Source organism: Triturus cristatus, chromosome 6, assembly GCF_964204655.1.
Source record: "Triturus cristatus chromosome 6, aTriCri1.1, whole genome shotgun sequence".
Lineage (NCBI taxonomy): Eukaryota > Metazoa > Chordata > Amphibia > Caudata > Salamandridae > Triturus > Triturus cristatus.
Window position 1 is genome coordinate 612454009 of NC_140589.1, and position 12551 is coordinate 612466559.

Genomic DNA, 12551 nt, shown 5'->3' on the forward strand with positions numbered 1-12551 from the left:
TCCCTTCACCCACATATACCCCACACTGTCCTTTACATTACACCAGAAGTAGAAAGTGTCCCCCTGGAATATCATACTCTCGCCTCAAATTATCAAAGCCTTTCAAAGACCCTCCCTGATACACGTCACTCATGTTGTCCACTCCTAATTCTATTGAGTGCCCCAGCCCTTGCCACTAGTCCCGCCCATCGCTGGTGAAAAGGCACTGCAATGGGGGTGCGCCCTCATATGGTTTCTGCCTGTGCGTCCTGAGGACAAGGTTGGATTGGGATTAAAAATCGGCCCGGGCAAGCTAAAAAACAAGTGGCCCACATTTGCATATTGCCTTTCCGCACAACACTGCTTCGGCGAAATTTTCTAAAAGAAGGGGAGTGGGTGTTAAAAAAAAAATGCACTGATTAGTTTACACTGATGAAACACACCTGAAAACAAGCGAGGCCACTTTTGCTCAGGCCCCCTGCCCCCGCTTAATATGCATATATATACAATAATGGGCCACCCAGCGAGAGAAAGGGAGTGACACCTGCCGTTGATAAAAGGGAGGTAATGGACACCCACCTACCTTCGAAAGGCCACTCAGGCACCCACTGGGCCGCTGGTAACATCGTACAATGCAGAAACCGCCCAAATCGGCCCCCCAAGCTGCTCAAGAAAGCAGCCCACAGCTGGAACAAGGATACTGACTCCTCGGGCATTGCCCGAGTGCCCGCGTTACCAATCCGACGCTGCCTGAGGAATAGTGTATCTAGTTTTAGTGGAGTACTCGGGTAAGCATGTTCACACCCTTAACCCTTCTTTGGGACTTCAGCAAGATTGTACGCACTGAACCTTGATTATTTCTGTATTTCGGAGTTCAAACAGCAGCCAGCGGGCCAACTTCCTTCCTTGCACTAGGGGCCATGACACATTGGTTACATCACTGAACACCTGCCCACGGTATGGTACTTTGAAGCATCTATGCTTCCTGTATGAACTTGAAAACTGCCCCAAGCAAAAAAATATACTTTCATTTCTATTTTCAAAACTTTAAAAATACTTTCAAACGAGTGCCTGCCTTCGATTCCAGCTCACAGTCAGTCTCTCTCTTCTCGCTTTCAGTATTGTTTTGGTGAGCATGTTTTGGCAACTTTGAGGGAAATTCAGCTGTAATTATCACATTCATCTTCCTGAACTGTGCCTCTTTTTGAAGTAGCCTAAAAAATGCAATGAATTTTGACATTCGAGAATATCCTGGTTGAGTTTTATTCCTTGCATGCTTTATTTCTTATTATCACACCGGAGAGAGGCATTTGTCTCTTTGTGTGTTCTGTTCAGTGCTAAGTATAACTATAGCTAGGGCCACTGTATTATACCGCAGCGGAGGGCCAAATTATGCGGAAAGTTTGGGTAACTTATGCAGCAAGAAATATGCAGAATAATGTGGCACATTTTGTTTTAGCATTACTTCATTATTTTGTCATTTATACACTTTTTAATCACTCTCTGGGCATTTATTGTACCTCATTAGTACCAATATAATACCCAAATACAGAAATAAGCAACAGAAAGTGACCAGTCAACTTTTGCAAAGGTTCTTCCAATGTGCGACAACACGTGTGACTGCGCGTTTAGTAACTTCTGAACAATTTGAGCTAGAAATAATTTTTTTTGTTAAAATCTGAATATTATACAGCAAATGATGAATTATGTGGCAAATGCGGCAAATCCATAATCATGCAAAAAATATTGCAGCCGCACAATCGTATAATTCTAGTGGCCCTGACTATAGCGGAGACGCAGAAAAAAACTTAAGGAGATCTTTTTCTTTTTTTAAATATTTTTTATTTGGTTTTAGACATTCATGACATAAAAGAGCACCAACTTGTGCCCAACACATACAAATAACCATGTGGAAGGGCAATTGCACGTCAAGTATCCCCGCAGAAGTGGAGGATAACATCTTACTAATATACAGTACAATAAGAACAATTAGACAAGCACAGTAAATTTGATACATGGGTCAAGAATGCCGAGATGACAAGACTTCAGTTGCATCGTCATACACATCTAAACCATAGTATCGAATCCAGCCACCCCAAACTTTGCGAAACTTGCGGGGGCAGCAACTGGTTTGATATGTAATCGTTTCCACCCCCATGTATAATCCATCCCTCTTTTCCATTCCCCTAAGGTTGGTACCTCCAATGCCCCCCAGTATTTAGCCAGGTCCCTCTCAACGACCAACAGGCCCAATTTACAGAATAGTAGTTTTATCCAGGGAAGATCTACCTCAGTGGGTATGCCCAGGAGAGTGTGTTTATGATCTTCAGGCAGTGTTGCTCCTATTACTTTACTAAGTTCTAGAAATACCTTGTGCCAGAAGGTGAGTTGCTGGACAAGACCATAGTGTATGGAAACAATCTCCCCGTGGCACCCCGCACCTCAGGCAGTCCGGTGAGTCCACTCTCTCCGTTCTGTTTAGGCGCGTCCTGTCATAATAAATCTGATGAAGGACTTTAATCTGAATGAGTCTCAACCTGGATTTAATAGCTATCTCTCTGGGAAACATCAGTGCCCAATCCAAATCTTCCCATTCCCCCATGTCTTTCCCCCATGTTTCTGGAGAATATCGGACATATTGTTATTGATAGTTTTATATACAAAAAATCAGTCTTTTCCGTTATCTCTTCTAACAGGAGTCTGCCTTTTAGGGGTGCATATTACAGGAATTCTGCAACAGTACCCTCCACCTCCCAGGCATGTCAAAGCTGTAGATGTTTGTCCTGTTGTATGTCTTGGAGTTGATATTCCTGTTTAAGGGATTAAAAAGGGCATAAGGGTACCCCCTTAAGCAGGTTGCGAATAGTGGTAATACCAATGCGGTCCCACACTCTAAACCCTTTTTAGCTTCCCAATTTCCCATCGGGTCTATTCCTCCCACAGCAGGGTAGTTTGTGTTATTGTCTGCGCCCACCCCAGGCGCTTGGTTGCCCTGGACTAAGCCTCATTCGTCACTTGGGTTGCTGGGAGCAAATGCTTCATACCGCCCCACGATTTATTAGTAATAAAAAGTTCTGCTCTGAAACTGTGTTCTCTCCAGTGCATAGGTAAGGAGATTGACGTTCACATGACCCCAATCATTGACTGCTATCAAGTGGGCGGCCCAGTAGTAGGCCCTAATATCTGGAAGGGTTATACTTCCATTGTAAGCATTGCGTTGTTGTGTCCATTGAGCTATGTAGGGTTGTGCGTTGTTCCATAGCAGCCTCCTAAGCTCTTCATCAGTTTTGACGAATACATCTTCAGGGATTGTGTAACAAGTATTATGCAGGACATACAGAAATTTCGGTAGGGTAACCATCTTAAACATGGCCACCCTTCCCAGGATCATTAAAGGCATTGCCCTCCAACGCTCCGTCGCTATACGGAACTCAAATTTTGGTCTATGGAACATATTGTATCCAATGTCACATAGAGCCCCAAATATTGGAGGCTCTCCCAACTTACCCACAGTGCCCTAGAGAGGTCTACTAGATCAATATGGCCACCTACAGGAAAGAGGACTGACTTATTCCAGTTTATGGTATATCCAAAGTGGGACCCATATTCCTCAAAGACTTTAAAAACTATATGGAATCGACTCCTCCGGTTGGGTAATGTATAAGTGGATATCATCAACACACAATGATAATTTTGCATCACTGATTGGGGATCCAACTTTCTTGAAGCCCGTGATGTGGGATGCCTGCAGAAATTATAGGTTGGAGGTTCCAGCGTGAGGGCAAAGAGGAAAGGGGACAAGGGGCATCTCTGACGAGACCCTCTCTTAACAGGGAACTCTGCTGAGAGAACATCATTAACTCGCACCTTTGTGACTGGTTCCTGATATAACAACCCCACCCAGCTCAGGAATTGTGGTCCAAAGCCCTGCCGTTTCAAAGTTTGCATCATAAAAGGCCAATGAACTGCATCAAAGGCCATTTCAGCTTCCAGGGAAACTAACACATGGGGATCCCGGACTGAATGTGGCCTCTGCCATCCAGTTGTGAAGTCTGCGGGGATTACCTCTAGTAGAACACTTAGGCATGAAGCCAGACTGATCCGTATGAGCCAGGGGGAGATGACACTTAGAAGCCTAGTGGCAAGAATTGTAGCCAGGATATTAGTTTCTATATTGAGCAAGTGTGAGAAGTTGGCCTGGCATATGCTGGTCACTAGTTATAGTGGCCACCTTGCACCAGTCCAATTCGACTCTTAAGGTGATAGGTTTAAAAGACCACCTTTAAAGAAAGCTATCCTAGTGGTAGCTGTGGAGAGCAGCCTTCAGGTAAGTCTTGAAGGAGTGTTAAGCTTATTGTTTTACCACAGATAACCTCTTGAATGACCAAATGAAAGAGTAGTTCACACAGGTATATATATAAAATATATGTATTTATTCTAAACAGAATTCCACAAGTCCCTTTATGAGGCTAGAGGTAAAGTTACAATTCAAACAAGCATTTATAGATACAATAAATAGCACTGGAATCACAGGGCCCCAGGGGGGGACCAAACCATATATTAAAAAAGTGGTATAAGAACCACGACAATTCTACAGACAATGCCTAGGGCATTTAGGATCGCTGGCTCCTTAAGAATCCACCCCAGGTTATGAGGAAGGGGACCCACGGGAGGCGCGTGCAGTGGAAATAGCTGCTATCGGGATCTCTATTAAAGCCTATGGAGAATGTCGCTGTTTGATTTAAACAGATTAAAGACACTTCTAGCAGGAGTTCAAAGTTAAAAAATTGGAGTTAAGCTTTTGAGGAGCCCACTATCACGGGAGTACCGAGGTACCACTGTTACCTGCCCCAGGGAAGCCGGGTGCATAGGTCGTTTTCGATGTCGGGTCGCGGGCTGATTTTCAATGAGAAAATGGACAAAACTGCTGCTAGCCAAAAGCGTCGATGATGCCGTGAAGATTGAAATTGTAGATCTTGTAGAGAAGAACCTGAAAGCAGAGCTTGTTTGTTCTTTGAGCCCCTCCGCTTATCAAGCAAACAATAAACAAAACATAACAAAATCAATTCAACAAAGAGCATCTGCCCCTCTCCCCCGCCCTACTCCCCGCACGCACTAACCCTCAGCATTTGTCAACGTAACTATGTCTGTAGCCCACTCCACCCCAAAACACCCCAAACGCACAACCTAAAACCCTAAATAACGTATAACCAACCCAAAAATCACTCGCACACCTGCATTCAACCAACATCACACTGTGAAAAGGAAGGCTCCAGTCCACCCTGGGTCCGAGTCCTTGACACCGGGACACCTGGACCCATACAATTGCAATGCGATTCGCACACTCTCACACCCACTCAACATCAGCCAATTACCCACTAAAAATAGAAAGGTAAAGACAGAGATAACCAATTGGGGGGACGGGAAAGAGAAGTAGTAGAAGCTTGTCCCTCAAGCCTCAACCAGATCCCCCGTCAAGCAATCCGGGGCCCCCCGAGAAAAGGTCGGCGCCCCAATGTTAAGATTCTGTATCCCCATCGACCCCTCTAGTCGGATCAGAAATTGTCCAGTTCTGTTTGCTCTGTCAACCCTGCCACAGTGACCGGGCTGGTCGGTCCTGAGTTGTTCCTCCTCTCTTCTTCGGAGAGTTGCTGAGTCGTGTGTCTGGATGTCCTTCAGGGAAGGCGAAGCCCTTCCGGCTGGGACCCCCAGCTCAGAGAATTGACTGGAATCTTAGCATCTGCTTACAGAACTTCCGCTTGCATTTTATACTTTTTGTTTTAATGTGGCTCTGGTTCCTGCATTTTGCCTCAACATACAAGGATACTGCGCACATAAGTCTGGTGTAACATTTTCCCAAGGATTCCTAAATATGTATGTATGCTGTACATCGCTGTCTCAGCTCACTTTCATTACCCAGGCCTCGATCCTGACTGAGTCAGAAAAAAGTGAGATATTTTTCGGGTGTAATATTCTGAGTTTTCTTTCGAAAAATGAGAAACTAAATGCAGAACTGATGTGTCTGCACCGTATTATGAAATTTACTGCATATTTTTTCTTCTGGTAAATTTTGTAAGGTTTCTGCTGCCGAAGTTCTTCAGGGAAGAATTGCGGGTGTATGTATTTGCCCAACATCTCAGAATTCGTATCTCTGGTTATACAGGAGCTTGCACAGGGATTGGAATGTACCGTACCACTCCCAATCAGCCCCATAATGGTACCATCCTAGAGATTCTGCTACTGTGACTCGCAAAGGGAACAAGCATTCGCAAAGCCTTGAAAAGGATCAGATTCTGGATCTGCCAGTGCTTCATGTCACTGGCAACTAAACGCATGCGTCAAAAAGCATGTACATGCATGGTTGGCAATCTTGGAAGGGGTTTGCTATTTGAAAATGAAACTATAAGATGTCCACAGATGTGCACACAAGCTTCATGACATATGCACGTGCTCGTGTTGTGACGCATGCTTATGAATGTGTCCTGACGCAAACACCATTTTTTAAATTTGCTATTCTAACATGGCAGACAGCCATGTTAGAAAGTTGAATTAAAATGCTAAAAAAAAAAAAGAAAAAGTGCGCATGAAGCACAAAAAAGGAAGCAAGCAGATAGGCGGCACTTTTCCAGTGTTGGGTCCTCATGAAAATTAATAAATAAATAAATGTAAAAATATAATACGAGGAGCAGAGCATGGGGACAGGGGAGGCATGAAAAGGGACATGAGTGGCCCAGCAGCAGTTGGCAGCTGAAGGACTAGGAAAATGAGCAAACGTAACATGATGAGCAGAGCGGGAAGCATTTGAGGGAGTGAAATGCCACACGCAGGGAGGGCACCTTAGTCAGAGGGAGAGAGCAAGGAAACAAATGCACTAACATGGAATGCTAAATACAAAGAAAACAAGCATCAGCATAGTCAATATGTCTCACCTTTGGGACCTTAGAAGTGTTTGGCCATGCAGCACATTATTGTGGGTGCTGTTCCTCCAGGGATTGAACCAGACCATCCATCCTATTGACAGCGCACATTCCAATGCCATATTACCTTGTTCGGGACCATCAGGAAAATATGACAGGAAAAAGAAAGGAATGACCTCCACATGTCGGGAGAAGAGTCCTTATGAGTAAGGGCCATTAGCTCTTTGATTTTAAAATACATAACAAACAAACAACATTGCTGCCCAGGTGCCCTGAATATGTGCAGCAAAGTTCCATGGTCTTCACAGAGATCTATGACTGGTGAAGTGCTGTAAATACTGTGGGCTGCACTCCGCACGGACAGTGGAGTACATCCTACTGCTGACCTGGCAGAACAGAGTACAGACAGCCTATGTAAGCCTCTATATCTTTTACCCAATAGCACAATGTTACCATCTCCGCCTGGGTCTAAATGACCCCATAAGCATTTATACACTATCTTTTACTTACTATTTATATATATCTTTTTTTCTCACCTCTTTTTCTTTAATGTTCTCACTCTTCTCTTTCTTGTCTGTTCCTCCTCTGTTTTGTTTGTAATTTATTCATTTGCTTTTCTTTCTTATATAGCACACAATTACTCGTAATGAAGAGTTTTTTAGTGCCTAGGATGTGATCCTAGGACTTGCTGCATAGCAGAAGGGAACTGATCAGCAAAAAACAACAGGTTCTAAGTACTTTTCTAAATTTGAAGAAACGACTCCAATTTTTGGAAAATCCAGGGTTCTATAAGTTTCGATCCCTGGATTTGAAATTCAAGTCTATTTCACCTCAACTTTGAGACTGCTGGCAGATCTATGGCAGCAGGGTGGGAAAGAATTTCCTAAACCTCTGGGAAATGACAGAATGACTGTTTCTGTGGTTGACCTTGCGAAAACCTACAAGCAGGTTTAAAAACAATTATTTGGGTATTTTTTTGCTCACTCACACGTTGTCACTAATCCCAAAACTGGGCTGTTCAAAGGGCAGGTGCCTTTCTTGCAACTAGAAGACTACATTAAGCCCCTGCATTTCACAGAAGCCCTCTTTGAACCTTCCTAAGAGATTCGAGGCTTGTGAATGAATGTCGAAACCTCGAATCATCTTGAGAGATCTGAGGGACCTGCCTAAGATATTCAGAGGTCCAGAAAATTCAAAAACATCATTGCCCAGGCTTTGTGGGGACCTCTATGACTAGTCACCAGTGTTGTAAGGTTTCTTACTCAGAACCAGCCCACATTAGACATTTTGCTCCAGTTTGAAATCCGCTTAAAATTACAATACTCTTTAGCTGCACATCTGAATAAGGGACTCTTAAAAGTGAAAAAGATAGATTTGCCCAAGATCACGGGTGATAGGAAAGGGTAGTTCTACTTTTTAACCAATCAGTGCCATTGTATCTGTGAGTGCTAAATCTAAAAACAAGTTAAAAAAGACACTCCACCAAAAGCAATACAAATCTGATCCAAGCTTTCACTATGGATAGTAAGGAGAAATGTTTGTTTGTGCACCTGAAAAAAGGAAATGTTGTTCTGCCTGCTTTTTTTCAGCGCTAAAGCATAAATATGAACTAAGAGAAGAACGGGTGTATTAGGTGCAAAATAACCAGTGACAAAAGAGTACTCCAGTTGCACAGCATTTCCCCTATTGTCCATGAAATAATTGTCCACATCAGTGTCCTGTGGCATAAGCCCACATACTAGAGGCAATACATACGTGAACGTGTGCACTCTATAGATGCAGTGCTTTTCATTCCCAATACTTTTGTAAATAAGATTTAAAGAGCATCTTGCCAAATATTGAAGCTATTGCGCATTAAATGCATGAAGTTGCCGCACCAACCTCTAGTAAAGGCTCTTGGATGTTTTACAGCGATTTCTTTCAATACATTGGGAAGAACTAAATTTTAAGAATTCCACATAAATAAACAAACGTTAACAGAGTCATATCAGTAATAATTTACAGGGGTCACCAGTAGCATGGCGCTCTGTAGAGAACCTCACCAAGTGGATCTGACTTGCATTAATAAATGTTTAGCCATAATCATATATATCTCATAAAAATATGGGAAGGCGCTGACCCTCCACAGCACTGCTTGATCCCAATGCATAACTGAGCGAAACATTTTCAAGCCAATGGCGATAGCTCGCTGCTGGGAGGCTTATGCGCAGCATAGAGATATTCATTGTAAGCACGCTCTGAAGACAGACCACAATACTTTTATTTTTTGTGCTTGCCCTAGGGCTAACGAACGCGATAAAATTAGTGCATTGAGAAAAAAAAGCGATATGCAGTGGTAATTTCCAGCTAATTCAAGCCCCCATGATTTCAAACAATTCTCAATGGGTCACGCAAAAACAGTTGAAATACATCTTGCACACAGAACCCCAAAAGTCCTTAAGATGTCACACACTGGGACAAGAGGTAGAGGTAGCAAGAGAGGGAGAGAAGTTACGATACAGAAACAGAATAGACACAGGTCAAATAGAAGCGTCGCGTTCACAGCGCCCCTTGAAAGGAAGGGGGGCCCTGGGTAACTGCCCAAGCCTTTAAATGTCTCAATGAGTCTGGGAGCGGCGGGGCTCGCACCTACCACTTCTGAAGAGGGGGACGAGGCGCCGGAGCCCAGCAGGCAGCTGTCGGGGCAGGGTCGACTATGCCATCCCCCGTCCGGTGCCGCTGCAGCCGCCGTCTGCGTCAGCCCAGACGAGAGGCCCTGGTGGTTTCCAAGGTACAGCGAGACCGAAACAGGTGTAACCTGATCATGTGTTTGGCGTGTTACTCAGACGAGAACACCCCTCTGGCCCGCGGTGTTTTCGGTAAAGAGACAAAGAGCGCACTTGCAAGCATTTAAAGCTCCGCACGCATAATTAAGGGCCCGCTCGATTCACCTCAGAGTGTATGTGGGAAGCCTGACAAGGGCCAGCCACTAAACTTTTTATCACATGGATTTCCCGCGTGCAACTAATGTCCGGCGTTTGCTTCTGTTTATAGGTCAAGTTACAGCAGGTGTATAATGCACGTGTATCTCCTGGCCGCGTAAAGTAAGATGTATTCAACAGAGGCCCTTGCACCGGAAACCACGAGTAACCACCAACGTTTTGAAGCCTACCATATCTAGCATGAAGGATGGGATGAAGGGATTCATGACTAAAAAAGAAGGACCTGTCAACAAACGACTACAATTGGGTTGGCAAAAAAATATCTATTGCTGAAGGTGCCTACTGCAATCAAACAAAGACAAAAAACCTAGGCAGTGGTATCAACACCAGAGTTACATTTCTATGTTAATTACCTACTGGCAGTCGCCAGTAGGTAGTTATAGTTAGAACCTAGTTACCATAGGAAAAGCGTTTTTTGATTTGCCAATATCTTTGGCGCCGTTTGACGCATCTTTGTGACATTTTCAAAAACAGGATTGGACCGCTCAGTTTGTGTGTTGAAAGTTTCGGGGTGATTCGTCAAGCGGGGACCGAGAAAAAAGTGGGGTCCCAAAGCGCGTTTTCCCCATGTTAATTTCCATTATTACAGGCTACAGCCCGAACTCCTGCACAGAATTACACCAAATTTGGACAAAAAAGGTAGGTCTTGGTTTAGACTGCGCCCTTTTTGTTAAATGGTGTAAATCCGTTCAGTAGTTGCTGAGAAAATAAAAAAAGAAAAATATTGATATCTGAGCACCGAGGAGGGTTCGTGAACCCTCCCGGGCACGAGCTTCACTTTGATTGGCTGCCAACACTCCAAACCAGGAAGTGTTGGCAGCCATCTGGTGACTCGGTAACCGAGTCACAAGAAAAAGGGTGAAAAAAAGATGAAAAACAAGAAAAGGGGGCAGGGTAGAAACACCCTGACCCCCTAGGCCTGCTCAGGTACCTCCAATATGCACCACAGAGCTGCGTTGCAAAGAGGTGGTCTGAGGTCACGACCCTTTTTATACCACTCTACAACCACGCTTCTTGGCGCACTGTTGGTGGGGCGATGAGGTCCTCTTGTGTCCTTGAGACCTCAGGACACAAGTGGACTTCATCCCCCGAGCATTAGTGCGCCAAGAGGCGCGTTTGCAGAGTGGTGTAAAAAGGGGGCGCGGCCTCGGACCACCTCTCTGCAATCCAGCTCTGTGACGCATATTGGAGGTACCTTGTCTCCCAGGGACCCTCAGTATTCAAGGGGAATTAATTTCCCAACTAACAATTCGTGAGGGGGCTCGTTTGCAGAGTGGTGGGGAAAGGGGGCATGGCCTTTGTCTACCTCTCAGTAATCCCACTGCATGGGGCTTACTGGAGGTAAGAGGTAGGGTAGTTGGCCCCTAAAGGACCCCCAGCAGCAAAAAGGACTTCAATCCCCATCCAAGAGCGTGCCAGGGAGTGCGTTTGTAGAGTGGTGGGCAAAGGGGGCGTGGACTGATATGAGTACTTACCGATGCTGCTGTGTGGGACTTACTGGAGGTAATAGGAGGGGAATATGGCCCCCAAGGATGTCCTTGGGGGCCAACTACCCCTCTTGTTACCTCCAGTAAGTCCCACACAGTGGGATTGCTAAGTCATCTTCTGCGGCCATGCCCCCCTTTCTCCACCACTCTGCAAACACGCCTCCTGGCAGACTATGGGATGGGGGATGAAGTCCAATTTAGTCCTGAGGGAGTTTGGGGGCCAATAAGCCCTCCTGGTGCCTCCTATAAGTCCTAGGCAGCGGAATTCCTGAGCGCTGGTCGGAGGCCCAGCACCCTTTCTCCACCAATCTGCAAATGTGACTACTACTTAAAGAAGCATCTTTCTGCACCTCTGAATTAGAGGTAGTTTTAATCCCCCCTGCCCTATTATGTACTAGGGCCTTACAGAGGAGGTCATGCTAATTACAGGAGTACCCCAACGCATAGTGTTCCTAGTGTATGTAGGTGTTTTCACTGTATTCTAAGTGTCTTTTAGCATAGCACTGGCTCTAGGCCTGGTTAGTCAGAGTCAGTTACCCCCAGTACCCGTCAGCAAATAGTTGGGTGCACAGGAGGACTTTACGTTCCTCTGTTGGTTCTTTCTGCACAACTCTTGCTTCTTCCTGCACTTCTCTTCATCTTTCTGGACTTCTGTTGCCTCTTTCTGCATTTGTCTTGCTTCTTTCTGTGCCTTTGTTCCTCTTTCTTCACCTGTCCTACCTCTGTAGGCATAGTTAGAAATTAGCACTTAAAAAAACTTTGAAATTCACTGAAAAAACCATAGGTTTCAGGGACATTATAGTTAGAAATTTGCATTTCTAAAACCTATGAAATTCACTGAAAAAACCATAGGTTTCAGGCACGTTATAGTTAGAAATGAGCATTTAAAAAACCTCAGAAATTCACTGAAAAAACAGAGGTTTCAGGGACGTTATAGTTAGTTGGACATTTCACTCGTACAAAACCAGTGAAATTCGGCGGTTATAGTTAGTTCAGCTAACTATAACTCACGCCCCCGCAATGCACTGCTGATGACGTCACATATTACACATATCTTATACTACACACAACATGCAACAATCATCTTGATCAATATTCATGGTCTGTACCGTAGCCTTCCACGTGTGATGGCCATGCATCTGAAGCGTTACATCAAAAAACAAATGTGTGTTACACGATGCCCCTGG

The 12551-nt window shown here is 44.6% G+C and overlaps 1 protein-coding gene across 2 annotated transcripts in view; it reads right to left on the reverse strand.

Moving 5' to 3' along the window:
• GJB7 (gap junction protein beta 7) overlaps nt 1-9739 on the reverse strand; it is a 116597-nt gene extending 106858 nt beyond the window's left edge. Inside the window, exon 1 of one of the 2 annotated variants that reach the window (XM_085611087.1) lies at nt 9529-9739. The gene's annotated coding sequence lies outside the window, so the exon portion shown is untranslated. The remainder of the gene's footprint in view (nt 1-9528) is intronic. The other variant, XM_085611085.1, reaches the window with a different exon arrangement.
• Between the last annotated feature and the right edge of the window lie 2812 nt (nt 9740-12551).